Source organism: Euprymna scolopes, chromosome 24 (genome assembly GCF_053919585.1).
Source record: "Euprymna scolopes isolate OS-2025 chromosome 24, ASM5391958v1, whole genome shotgun sequence".
NCBI classification, from domain to species: domain Eukaryota; kingdom Metazoa; phylum Mollusca; class Cephalopoda; order Sepiida; family Sepiolidae; genus Euprymna; species Euprymna scolopes.
The window spans coordinates 87,181,250-87,196,595 of record NC_136505.1 but is presented as its reverse complement, the minus strand read 5'-3'; the positions used below and the strand labels follow the sequence as shown (position 1 = coordinate 87,196,595).

At 23.4% G+C, this 15,346-nt stretch overlaps 1 protein-coding gene across 5 annotated transcripts in view; it reads right to left on the bottom strand.

Moving 5' to 3' along the window:
- Positions 1 to 15,346, bottom strand: part of LOC145246817 (uncharacterized protein RT0683-like) — a 101,846-nt gene that overhangs the window by 14,518 nt on the left and 71,982 nt on the right. For 2 of the 5 annotated variants that reach the window (XM_080108642.1, XM_080108644.1), the window contains exon 2: positions 388 to 690. The exons of the other annotated variants lie outside the window; for them this stretch is intronic. The gene's annotated coding sequence lies outside the window, so the exon portion shown is untranslated. The remainder of the gene's footprint in view (positions 1 to 387; positions 691 to 15,346) is intronic. 5 annotated transcript variants of the gene reach the window in all.

Genomic DNA, 15,346 nt, shown 5'->3' with positions numbered 1-15,346 from the left:
AGAATTATATTACTTAATACCCGGAAAAATACTTCTTTGCAGAAAATTGAAATGCAATATTCATTTTCAGCACATACCTTTAATAAACAAGTTTTTAAAGGTAGCTTTTGTGTTTGTCTACCAGGCCACAATTACCAAATAAACACCACCTTTAAAAAAAAAAGAAGACAAAAAATGTGGCCATAAAGTGGGTATTCATTTTACGTTAAATTAATATAGAAAAGTGATCCCCCACGTTTTAAAACTATAATTTCTTCATATCTTAGAAACAACTCGTTTCCTGGGATTTTAACTGTTATTTTCGTTTTCATCACCCTCAAAAACTTGTAACAGTGATAATTAAAAAAAAAAAAAAAAAAAAAAATTGTGGGTGGAAATATACTGCACCTTTACCAATATTTCAATCAAAGTCATTTGTTTTCCTAGTTTTGCATATGAATTACAAAATATCTGATATTTCCCCAAAACCTCTGGCCTTGATGGAGAGGAGATTAAAACTTGCTGCTATGGTTTCAAATGATCTGAAATAACAACAAGGGGAGACTTTCTAAGAATGACTAGTCTGTGAAACACATTACTAGGAAACTGCTTCCCAGCTAAATACAACATGGTCGTTTTCAAAGTTAACAAATTATTCTGCCTAGTTTCAGTCATCGTTATCCTCATGATTTTGTTTCACTGTCCATGCATCTGAAAAAAAAAAAAAAAAAAACCAACCCTTTTTTACTCTTGTCCTCAAGTGGCTTTTGGCCTTGGCCTTGATAAGTGTCGACTCGTTAATACATAAAAAATATGAACTAGAGATCAAGCATGATCTTGAATGACAACCAGAATAAGTGGCGGGTCTGTTGCCCTTAGTCTTTAAGCTAGCGATTGCTCCACCAGCTTTCTAGTTGACTATAATATGGTCATCTTCAAGTCTAACATAAACAAATTCTTGATGAGCCGTTCCTCTTAAGTAATTCAATTTACCAAATTTCCACTACTAACAATTATTACCTCATTGTCCCATTGACCAATGTACACTTATTAACCCTTATCCTCGAGTGGCCGCTAGGCCTTGATAAGTTGTAAAAAAATATTAAAAAAATCCTGAATTTAGTTTTTTTTTTTTTTTTTTTTTTTTACACAGTGATCACCACTTATCAAGGCCCGGAAGCCACTCAGGGATAAAGGTTATTGCAAGTACATTACGTTAGTGTGGAGATTTGATGAAGTGTTTACTTAAGGGGGCGGTTCATTAGGAATTTGTTAACATTGGACTTGAAGACATCCAAGTTGTAGTCCGGTGGGAAGCAGGCAGACGGAACAGAGTTCCACAGGCATGTAGTTCTAAGAAAGAAGCTATGTATATATATAAAAAATGTATATATGTAAAAATATTTTTAACCTTTATATATCTAATTTTAAATAAATAAGAATGTAAATATACTAAATACTAATCATAGTGAGGGTGATAAGTAGTTAAATGGATTAATCCGTAATCTTATAAATACAAGACTGATAAATTAAAAAATATATCCATTTTAAATGTGGAAATTGATGAATCACACAGTTAAGAAATTCATTTTTTTTTTTTTTACATAGGCATCACCACATTATCAAGGCCAAGAGGCCACTCAAGGATAAGGGTTAAAGAGTGTACAGTAGAAATTGGATAATATAGTAATCATTAGTAATGAAAATTTAGTAAATTTGATAACTTATATGGAACGGCTCATCAAGAACGTATTTACGTTAGACTTGAAGACAACCATATTGTAGTCAGCCAGAAAGCAGGAAAAGGGAAGACAATTCCACAGGTGTGCAGTTCTAAGAAAGAAGCTTTGTTCATGGAATCTACGTTTAGGTTTAGGCACAGATAAAGAGTGGGAGGAATTATTGATAGTGTTTACAACTAGACGAGTGTTTCTTGTGAAAGTTTGGCGAGGGGGGACCATAGATTGAAGCTCAGTCGAACACTTTCCATGAAAATAACGATACATCAGAGACAAACTCGCAACATCTCTTCTGTGAGATAGAGGTTGCAAGGAGGAGAAAAGGACATCTCCTACGAGGCTACGAAGTCTATTTTGAACTCTATCAAGGCAGGACAAGTCCTTTCTAGCAGCTCCTGCCCAGATGTGGCAACAGTATTTCATCCTTGGACGTACCTGGCTCTTATATAGATAGAGAATAGCATCAGCAGTGAGATATTTACCAGATCGATAGAAAGATCCCACCATTTTTTCAGCGGCCTTGGCAACAGATTTGATGTACGTGTTCCATTTAAGATCAGGAGTAATGGTCAAGCCCAGAAGCTTGTCAAAACTTGAGGCCTCCTGCAGACGAGAGCCATTCATTTCAATTGATGCCAGATGTGGATCAGAATGTTGATGATGTAAAGAGAGAAGCTTGGTTTTAGATGCATTAAAAGTAACCAGCCACTCCTTTCCCCATTGTACTACGTGCTCAAGATCAGAGGAGAGAGAATTGGAGAGAACATGAGGTTTAATAAATGAATAAAATATAACGTGGTATGTATTAGAGAACATCTCCCATCAAATATAGTGACCTCAAAAAAGGTGACCCTTTAAAAATGTCCGACACCCATAGAATCGTTGATAAAATTTACAAACATTTTTTCTAACCAAACATATTTGTTATAAATAAACTTCAGTCTGTGCTTAACTTGTCCGACTTTAATCCTGAATGTCCACCAGCCTTTGTTTTGTCACCGTTTAATTAAATACTCCAAATGCATCTAGCTACGAGTTGCAAAATTGCTACCAACTCTGATACATTTTGTCTCAAACAATTGTTCATTGCAACTTTTCTTGACACGATTTTACTCATATGATTTGAGGTATTTACGTCCTTTAATACTAGCTGAACCAACCAGGCATTGCCCTGGAATCTTTTAATATTCAAAACTATGTTTCAGAACTTTTCTAAACCATGTCTGTTTTTACCGAGGTAAACATGGAAGTGATAAAAGTAAACTAAAAAGAGGGATAAATAAAGACCTGGCCAGAGATAAGTTAGTTAGGAAGTCAACTTCTTAAAGTACGCCAGCAAGCCGATGATGATGCTGATGCTGCTGCTGATGATGATGATGATGCACTTTATTATATTATTCATTTCTTCTAAGAATTCTATTTCTACATAAATAAAACGGTAGATGTATATATGTATTTGTTTCTAGAAATCCTTAACTGATAAACTCTCAAACTACTGGTCATATAACACTGAAATTAACAGTAAATAGTGACCATACACCAAGGATGGTTTATAATGAGTAAAATCTTTGTTTAGATGGATGAATAACGTGTACAGAAATGTGTTAGCAAATTGAAATGCAAAAAATGTTTATTTCAATTTACTGACATATTTCTGCTTCGTGCATGTACAAATTCATTCATAGCTATGAATGAATTTGTACCAAGAAAGTGGTTAAATTTTCAATCTTTCGCATCTTTTTGTTGGTAGCTCAAATGGTAAGGAATGCAGTTGGAACACTAAATATTTTGATTTCAATTCCAGCTGATAGCACCCAAATTGTTTTTACTTAACATTTGAAACCAATACTATATATATATATATATATATAATATATATATATATATATATATATATATATATATATATATATATATGTATGTATGTATGTATATATACTTTCTCAGTAATTATATCGAAATCGGGAATTTAGCATGGAATCAGTAATTGTATCAGAATCAGGAAAAATATTGGAATCGTCCCATCACTAATATATATATATATATATATATATATATATATATATATATATATATATATATATATATATATATATATATATATACTAGCATTTCGGCTCGGCGTTGCCGGGTGTTTGGATGTGTCTGTTGAATAAAAAAAAAAAAAATGTGGAAGTATGAAGGCAGGCTCGAACCAAAGGAGGAAAAGAACGGGGTAAAAACTTAACGTCTATGCTGTTACAACCACCACCAAACCAAAAGTGACATTTTTTAAAATTAAGGCTAGACAATCTAAAGGAGAGGAAAACTTTAAAAAATATCGGCGAAAAAAGTGACCCCCCCCCCTGTAGAAAAGTGTCTAGTTGAAGGGGAAGATATTAATGTTTTTAGTCAATTTTTCGATATTTGTCGTATGAAAGGTCGAACTTCAAAACTGATCTTGGTAAAATCCGTCGCCTCTATTCAAAGTTTTAGGCAGACATGCAAACATACATACATACATACATTTATGTATTGGTAACTAAAAATTTTCGACCCAAACCGATGAAAAAGCTTGCCCTATCTCTGAATACCCTTTATGTAAAATTTCAAATATTTAGACCAGAAATTGTCTGAGTAATTTGGAAGAGACCGCAGAGGTCAATTTTTTTTTTAACTTTGACCCCTTTTGTTACCCCTTAACATTTATTCTTTTGCGCTCAAATCAAGTTATTAAGTTAGATCCATGTCTAAGGAACATATATCTAAAATTTCATGTGTTTAGACCCAAAATTGTAGGAGGAGTTTGGTAGAGTTCTCAAAGGTCAAATCGTTGAACTTTGACCCCTTAATCGCCAAATTTCTGCCCGAAAATCAATCACATCGATTTTCCCAAATCTCATTACCCTGTATATCAAATTTCGAGTCTGTAGACTAAAATTTGACAGTTATTGCATAGGGAAATGTACACAGACACTTTCACTTTTATATATATATATATATATATAGATATATATATAGATAGCTAGATATATATATTAGTGATGGGACAATTCCAATTTTTTTCCCGATTCTGATACAATTACTGATTCCATGGTGAATTCCCGATACCGATACAATTATCGATTCCGATTCTTAATAAATCTCTAATTATTTAACTATAAAATTGTTATTTTCCTCGATTTTCATTAAAAAAACAAAAAAACATGTTAAATAAGCAGATATTTTCCTAAACGTCAAAATACACTTGTGGATGATGATCTATCGATTTTAGAATTACTGGAAATTTAAAATCAATACATATTTATTATTTTATCATTATTACCAGCAATGGAAGATTTTGTTTGAACAAAATCAAATAAAAAAAGATAATTAAAAGAATCGTTTTTGCATCAGAACAGAAAATAGGCGTAAAATTTTTCCATTCCGTTACCCTCAAATCTTCCGAGTTTTACGATTCCCGATTCCAATTAATTGCCCCAACACTAGTATATATATATATATATATATATATATATATATATATATATATATATATAATTATTACAATAATAATTTTTTTTAATACCTACAGACACTAGTGTTTTATCCTTTCGAGAATCATCAGTACAGGATGACAAATTACTACTGGTCGGGAGATTTGAAACCGGCCACAAAGCCATCTCTGACTCTTAGCAAGCAACAAACCTCACAGCCAATCTCAACTGTGAGAAATATTGTTGCAATTTTAACATTTATTTTTTAAATGTAACATATATATATATATATATATATATATATATATATATATATATATATATATATATATATATATATATATATGTGCATGTATATATGTATATATAAAAAAAAAGCCAAGTACGTCCAAGGATGGAGTACTGTTGCCACATCTGGGCAGGAGCTGCTAAAAACAGCCTATCCTGCCTTGACAGAGTACAAAATAGACTTTGTGGCTTAGTGGGGGATGCCCTTTTCTCTTCCCTGCAACCTCCCTCCCACAGAAGAGACATTGCGAGCCTGTCTTTGTTTTATCGTTATTTTCATTGCAAGTGCTCATCTGAGCTCCAAACTCTGATCCCCCCCTCACCAATCTTTCACAAAAAACACCCATCTGGCTGAAACCACTGTCATTAATTTTCCCCACTCTTTATCTGTGCCTAAATCCAAGCGTAGATTCCATGAGCAGAGTTTCTTTCTTAGAAGTGCACGACTGGAACTCTCTTCCGTTTTCCTGTTTCCCACCTGACTACAACTTGGATGTCTTCAAGTCCAATATAAACAAACTCCTGACAAACCGCCCCCTTAATTAAGACACTCTAGCAAATCTCCAATACTAACGATTACTACGATATTATCCCATTGATTACTGTACACGCAATAACTCTTATTCCCGAGTGGCTTCTGGGCCTTGATAAGTGGTGACCTCCATGTAAATATATATATATATATATATATATATATATATTAGCAAAAGTACCCGTCGTTGACTGGGTTCAAAAACAACCTACAGAAAATGGTCTCTGATTTATGAAAGTATGATAGGTTATGAAAAGGAAGGGTTGTAAAGAGATAGCTTCGAATTTGGGGGTATCAAAACCAAAGCAAAATATGATGAAAGTAAAAATAAAATAGATAAACCCCATAATTTATTATACCATACCTGTTCACACTGAAACACTTATCACAATATTCTGTGGATCTATATTAAAAAACCTTGTTAAACTTTGTGACATATTTCCATTCTATGGAGGTCAGGCGTGAACGAACACCCCATAACTTTATTATACCATATTTCTTCAAACTGAAACAATTATCAAAGTATACTTACGCAGATAGATATGAAAAGTCTTTATTAAAGTTTGTGCCTATTTCCAACGAACGCAGACCCCACAATTTTATTATACTATCCCAAATGAAGTTAAAACATACTTATCAAAGTATTATTATGTACATCTATATCAAAAACACTTGTAAACGTGTTTTTTAATTTTTTATTTCCATACATTGTGGACAAGGCGCGAACGCAGACCCCACAATTTTAATGAATCATCAATATGCCAGATCAAACATATCCATTCCTGTGTCTCGATACATCTATCATTATCTGTGATCAGTTTTCTATAATAGTCAACCATATAGGAGCCTATTCGTGACCAGACACACACACAGACGTTCAGCTTTATATTATAGATTTATATATATATATATATATATATATATATATATATGTGTGTGTGTGTGTGTGTGTGTGTGTGTGTGTACGTATTATTAAAAGAGTAAAAAAGCTGACTTATTTAAAAAATTGCGATGCATTCTGATGGATTAAATTTTGTAATTAAATTATTTCCTTTGATTTAAAAAGATTTTATTTTATTTTATGCTACTGCATTTTTGATTCCTATAAACAATTAATTAATCGTAATTAAAGTAATTAGCAATAATTAAAAATAATAATTAGTCTGTAATTATAAAAGTAACATTGATGCGAGAAGTACATACATACATAAAGATGCCACAAACGTTTATTTATAAAGATTAGTAAAATAGCAGTAAATATATTTATATAGATTAGTAAAATAGCAGTAAATATATTTATATAGATTAGTAAAATTGCAGTAAAAATATTTATATAGATTAGTAAAATAACAGTAAATATATTTATATAGATTAGTAAAATAACAGTAAAATATTTATATAGATTAGTAAAATAGCAGTAAATATATTTATATAGATTAGTAAAATAGCAGTAAAAATATTTATATAGATTAGTAAAATTGCAGTAAATATATTTATATAGATTAGTAAAATAACAGTAAAATATTTATATAGATTAGTAAAATAGCAGTAAATATATTTATATAGATTAGTAAAATTGCAGTAAAAATATTTATATAGATTAGTAAAATTGCAGTAAATATATTTATATAGATTAGTAAAATAACAGTAAAATATTTATATAGATTAGTAAAATAGCAGTAAATATATTTATATAGATTAGTAAAATTGCAGTAAATATATTTATATAGATTAGTAAAATAGCAGTAAAAATATTTATATAGATTAGTAAAATTGCAGTAAAAATATTTATATAGATTAGTAAAATAGCAGTAAATATATTTATATAGATTAGTAAAATAGCAGTAAATATATTTATATAGATTAGTAAAATTGCAGTAAATATATTTATATAGATTAGTAAAATAACAGTAAATATATTTATATAGATTAGTAAAATAACAGTAAATATATTTATATAGATTAGTAAAATAACAGTAAATATATTTATATAGATTAGTAAAATTGCAGTAAAAATATTTATATAGATTAGTAAAATTGCAGTAAATATATTTATATAGATTAGTAAAATAGCAGTAAAAATATTTATATAGATTAGTAAAATTGCAGTAAAAATATTTATATAGATTAGTAAAATTGCAGTAAATATATTTATATAGATTAGTAAAATTGCAGTAAATATATTTATATAGATTAGTAAAATTGCAGTAAATATATTTATATTGATTAGTAAAATAACAGTAAATATATTTATATAGATTAGTAAAATTGCAGTAAATATATTTATATAGATTAGTAAAATAGCAGTAAATATATTTATATAGATTAGTAAAATAGCAGTAAATATATTTATATAGATTAGTAAAATTGCAGTAAAAATATTTATATAGATTAGTAAAATAGCAGTAAATATATTTATATAGATTAGTAAAATAGCAGTAAATATATTTATATAGATTAGTAAAATTGCAGTAAATATATTTATATAGATTAGTAAAATAACAGTAAATATATTTATATAGATTAGTAAAATAACAGTAAATATATTTATATAGATTAGTAAAATAACAGTAAATATATTTATATAGATTAGTAAAATAGCAGTAAATATATTTATATAGATTAGTAAAATTGCAGTAAATATATTTATATAGATTAGTAAAATAACAGTAAATATATTTATATAGATTAGTAAAATAGCAGTAAATATATTTATATAGATTAGTAAAATAGCAGTAAATATATTTATATAGATTAGTAAAATAACAGTAAAATATTTATATAGATTAGTAAAATTGCAGTAAATATATTTATATAGATTAGTAAAATAGCAGTAAATATATTTATATAGATTAGTAAAATAACAGTAAATATATCAATTCATGCAAGTTTCCAAGTTATCAGAAATGTTCATACTGTATAAATATTGGATGAAGTACTGTTGCCACATCTGAGCAGGAGCTGCTAGAATGACTTATCCTGCCTTGACAGAGTTCAAAATAGACTTCGTAGCCTAGTAGGGGATGCCCTTTTCTCTTCCTTGCAACCTTTTCCTCAGAAGAGATGTTGCAAGCCTGTCTCTGCTTTACTGTTATTTTCATGGCAAATGCTCGACTGTGCTCTAATCTATGGTCCCCCTTTACCAACTTTTCAAGAAAAACACTCGTCCAACTGAAGCCGCTATCAATAATTTTCCCCACTCTTTATCTGTGCCTAAACCTAAATGTAGATTCCATGAACAAAGCTTCTTTCTTAGAACCGCACACCTGTGGAACTCTCTTCCGTTTGCCTGTTTTCCAGCTGACTACAATTTGGTCGTCTTCAAGTCCAATGTAAACAAGTTCTTGATGAGTTGTCCCCTTAAATAATCTAATTTACCAAATTTCCACTGCTAACGATTACTATGATATTGCCCCATTGACTACTGTACATTCATTAACCCTTATCCTCAAGTGGCCTCCAAGCCTTGATAAGTGGTGACTCCTTTGTAAAAAAAAGAAAAATGAATCTGAAGTTTATGTAACAATAAAAAACATTTCCTCAAATAGTTTGAGAATTTATCAAGTTAAACATTCATTTAAAACGTTAGATCAGTTTAGAAGTCACTGTTTTGTATTTTGTATGCTGCTTTTGGGAAGGGGCGGCGGGGAATAAAAGGTCAATGAATCTTGAGTGAAAACAATTTAAAATCCTCCTACAAATGACAGGAAATGTTAACATTTCCTGCAAATTAAGTTGACATTGGTTTAGCTGCACTCTGAAAATAATTATCAACATTATCTTTACAATTATCATAGACTCCAATTAATTTTATCTCATGGAGATTTACTTCTGTTAATGAACTATTGTACTTTTATTATGATGTAATAGAGTAAGTGGTTACGACTGGCATGCACTCATTGCAAGAAAATAGAGGACATATCCAAGCACGAACATGGACTATTGGCATTCAAGGCAAAGTGTTGCAAGTATACAAAGTGCTGTTGGCAGTTCAGAAAAGTTGAACAACGAGAGTGTAAGTGTTGCTCACTGATCAGTTCGTTTTTGGACGCCACATCATCCATTTATGTTATTTGTATTATATTTCAGTGCTCCATTCAGGGAGAGGAGTGGTGTAGTATCTGTGTTGTTGATATGTGACCATCCTCTCAGGCATTATTTGATCTTTGTAAGACGGCGTAGCGTACGTCAAAAAGAAATTAACATAACCGTCTGTTCATTAACAAGTGGAACACTTATATTATATATAATACGAATACATTATATATTATACTAATATATTATATATAATACCAATACATTATATATTATACTAATATATTATATATAATACTAATACATTATATGTTATACTAATATATTATACTAATATATTATATATAATACTAATACATTATATATTATACTAATATATTATACTAATATATCATATATAATACTAATACATTATATATTATACTAATATATTATACTAATATATACTATATAATGCTAATACATTATATATAATACTAATACATTATATATATAATACTAATATATTATATATTATACTAATATATTATATATAATGTTAATACATTATATATAATACTAATACATTATATATAATACTAATATATTATATATAATACTAATACATTATATATAATACTAATACATTATATATTATACTAATACATTATATATATAATACTAATACATTATATATTATACTAATACATTATATATAACATATATAATATAATATTTATATAAAATAATATTATATATATAATACTAATACATTATATATAATACTAATACATGATATATAATACTAATACATTATATATAATACTAATACATTATATATAATACTAATACATTATATATATAATACTAATACATTATATATATAATACTAATACATTATATATAATGTTAATACATTATATATAATACTAATACATTATATATAATACTAATACATTATATATAATACTAATACATTATATATTATACTAATATATCATATATAATACTAATACATTATATATAATACTAATATATCATATCTAATACTAATACATTATATATTATACTAATACATTATATATAATACTAATACATTATATATAATATTAATATATCATATATAATACTAATACATTATTTATAATACTAATACATTATATATAATACTAATACATATTATATAATACTAATACATTATATATAATACTAATATATCATATATAATACTAATACATTATATATAATACTAATACATTATATATATAATACTAATACATTATATATAATACTAATACATTATATATAATACTAATACATTATATATAATACTAATACATTATATATAATACTAATATATCATATATAATACTAATACATTATATATAATACTAATACATTATATATAATACTAATACATTATATATAATACTAATACATTATATATAATACTAATATATCATATATAATACTAATACATTATATATAATACTAATACATTATATATAATACTAATACATTATATATAATACTAATATATCATATATAATACTAATACATTATATATAATACTAATACATTATATATAATACTAATACATTATATATAATACTAATACATTATATATAAAACTAATATATCATTTATAATACTAATACATTATATATAATACTAATACATTATATATAATACTAATATATCATATATAATACTAATACATTATATATAATACTAATACATTATATATAATACTAATACATTATATATAATACTAATACATTATATATAATACTAATACATTATATATAATACTAATACATTATATATAATACTAATACATTATATATAATACTAATATATCATATATAATACTAATACATTATATATAATACTAATACATTATATATAATACTAATACATTATATATAATACTAATACATTATATATAATACTAATATATCATATATAATACTAATACATTATATATAATACTAATATATAATACTAATACATTATATATAATACTAATACATTATATATAATACTAATACATTATATATAATACTAATATATCATATATAATACTAATACATTATATATCATACTAATACATTATATATAATACTAATACATTATATATAATACTAATACATTATATATAATACTAATACATCATATATAATACTAATATATCATATATAATACTAATACATTATATATAATACTAATACATTATATATAATACAAATACATTATATATAATACTAATACATATATAATACTAATATATCATATATAATACTAATACATTATATATAATACTAATACATTATATATAATACTAATATATCATATATAATACTAATACATTATATATAATACTAATACATTATATATAATACTAATACATTATATATAATACTAATATATCATATATAATACTAATATATCATATATAATAATAATACATTATAAATAATACTAATACATTATATATTATACTAATACATTAAATATAATACTAATATATTATATATAATACTAATATATCATATATAATACTAATACATTATATATAATACTAATACATTATATATAATACTAATACATTAGATATAATACTAATATATTATATATAATACTAATACATTATATATAATACTAATACATTATATATAATACTAATACATTATATATAATACTAATATATCATATATAATACTAATATATCATATATAATACTAATACATTATATATAATACGAATATATCATATATAATACTAATACATTATATATAATACTAATACATTATATATAATACTAATACATTATATATAATACTAATACATTATATATAATACTAATATATCATATATAATACTAATACATTATATATAATACTAATACATTATATATAATACTAATACATTATATATAATACTAATATATCATATATAATACTAATACATTATATATAATACTAATACATTATATATAATACTAATACATTATATATAATACTAATATATCATATATAATACTAATACATTATATATAATACTAATACATTATATATAATACTAATACATTATATATAATACTAATACATTATATATAATACTAATATATCATATATAATACTAATACATTATATATAATACTAATACATTATATATAATACTAATACATTATATATAATACTAATATATCATATATAATACTAATACATTATATATAATACTAATACATTATATATAATACTAATATATCATATATAATACTAATACATTATATATAATACTAATACATTATATATAATACTAATACATTATATATAATACTAATATATCATATATAATACTAATACATTATATATAATACTAATACATTATATATAATACTAATACATTATATATAATACTAATACATTATATATAAAACTAATATATCATTTATAATACTAATACATTATATATAATACTAATACATTATATATAATACTAATACATTATATATAATACTAATATATCATATATAATACTAATACATTATATATAATACTAATACATTATATATAATACTAATACATTATATATAATACTAATACATTATATATAATACTAATACATTATATATAATACTAATACATTATATATAATACTAATACATTATATATAATACTAATATATCATATATAATACTAATACATTATATATAATACTAATACATTATATATAATACTAATACATTATATATAATACTAATACATTATATATAATACTTATATATCATATATAATACTAATACATTATATATAATACTAATATATAATACTAATACATTATATATAATACTAATACATTATATATAATACTAATACATTATATATAATACTAATATATCATATATAATACTAATACATTATATATCATACTAATACATTATATATAATACTAATACATTATATATAATACTAATACATTATATATAATACTAATACATCATATATAATACTAATATATCATATATAATACTAATACATTATATATAATACTAATACATTATATATAATACAAATACATTATATATAATACTAATACATATATAATACTAATATATCATATATAATACTAATACATTATATATAATACTAATACATTATATATAATACTAATACATTATATATAATACTAATATATCATATATAATACTAATACATTATATATAATACTAATACATTATATATAATACTAATACATTATATATAATTCTAATATATCATATATAATACTAATATATCATATATAATAATACATTATAAATAATACTAATACATTATATATTATACTAATACATTAAATATAATACTAATATATTATATATAATACTAATATATCATATATAATACTAATACATTATATATAATACTAATACATTATATATAATACTAATACATTAGATATAATACTAATATATTATATATAATACTAATACATTATATATAATACTAATACATTATATATAATACTAATACATTATATATAATACTAATACATTATATATAATACTAATATATCATATATAATACTAATATATCATATATAATACTAATACATTATATATAATACGAATATATCATATATAATACTAATACATTATATATAATACTAATACATTATATATAATACTAATACATTATATATAATACTAATATATCATATATAATACTAATATATTATATATAATACTAATACATTATATATAATACTAATACATTATATATAATACTAATATATCATATATAATACTAATACATTATATATAATACTAATACATTATATATAATACTAATACATTATATATAATACTAATACATTATATATAAAACTAATATATCATTTATAATACTAATACATTATATATAATACTAATACATTATATATAATACTAATACATTATATATAATACTAATATATCATATATAATACTAATACATTATATATAATACTAATACATTATATATAATACTAATACATTATATATAATACTAATACATTATATATAATACTAATACATTATATATAATACTAATACATTATATATAATACTAATACATTATATATAATACTAATATATCATATATAATACTAATACATTATATATAATACTAATACATTATATATAATACTAATACATTATATATAATACTAATACATTATATATAATACTTATATATCATATATAATACTAATACATTATATATAATACTAATATATAATACTAATACATTATATATAATACTAATACATTATATATAATACTAATACATTATATATAA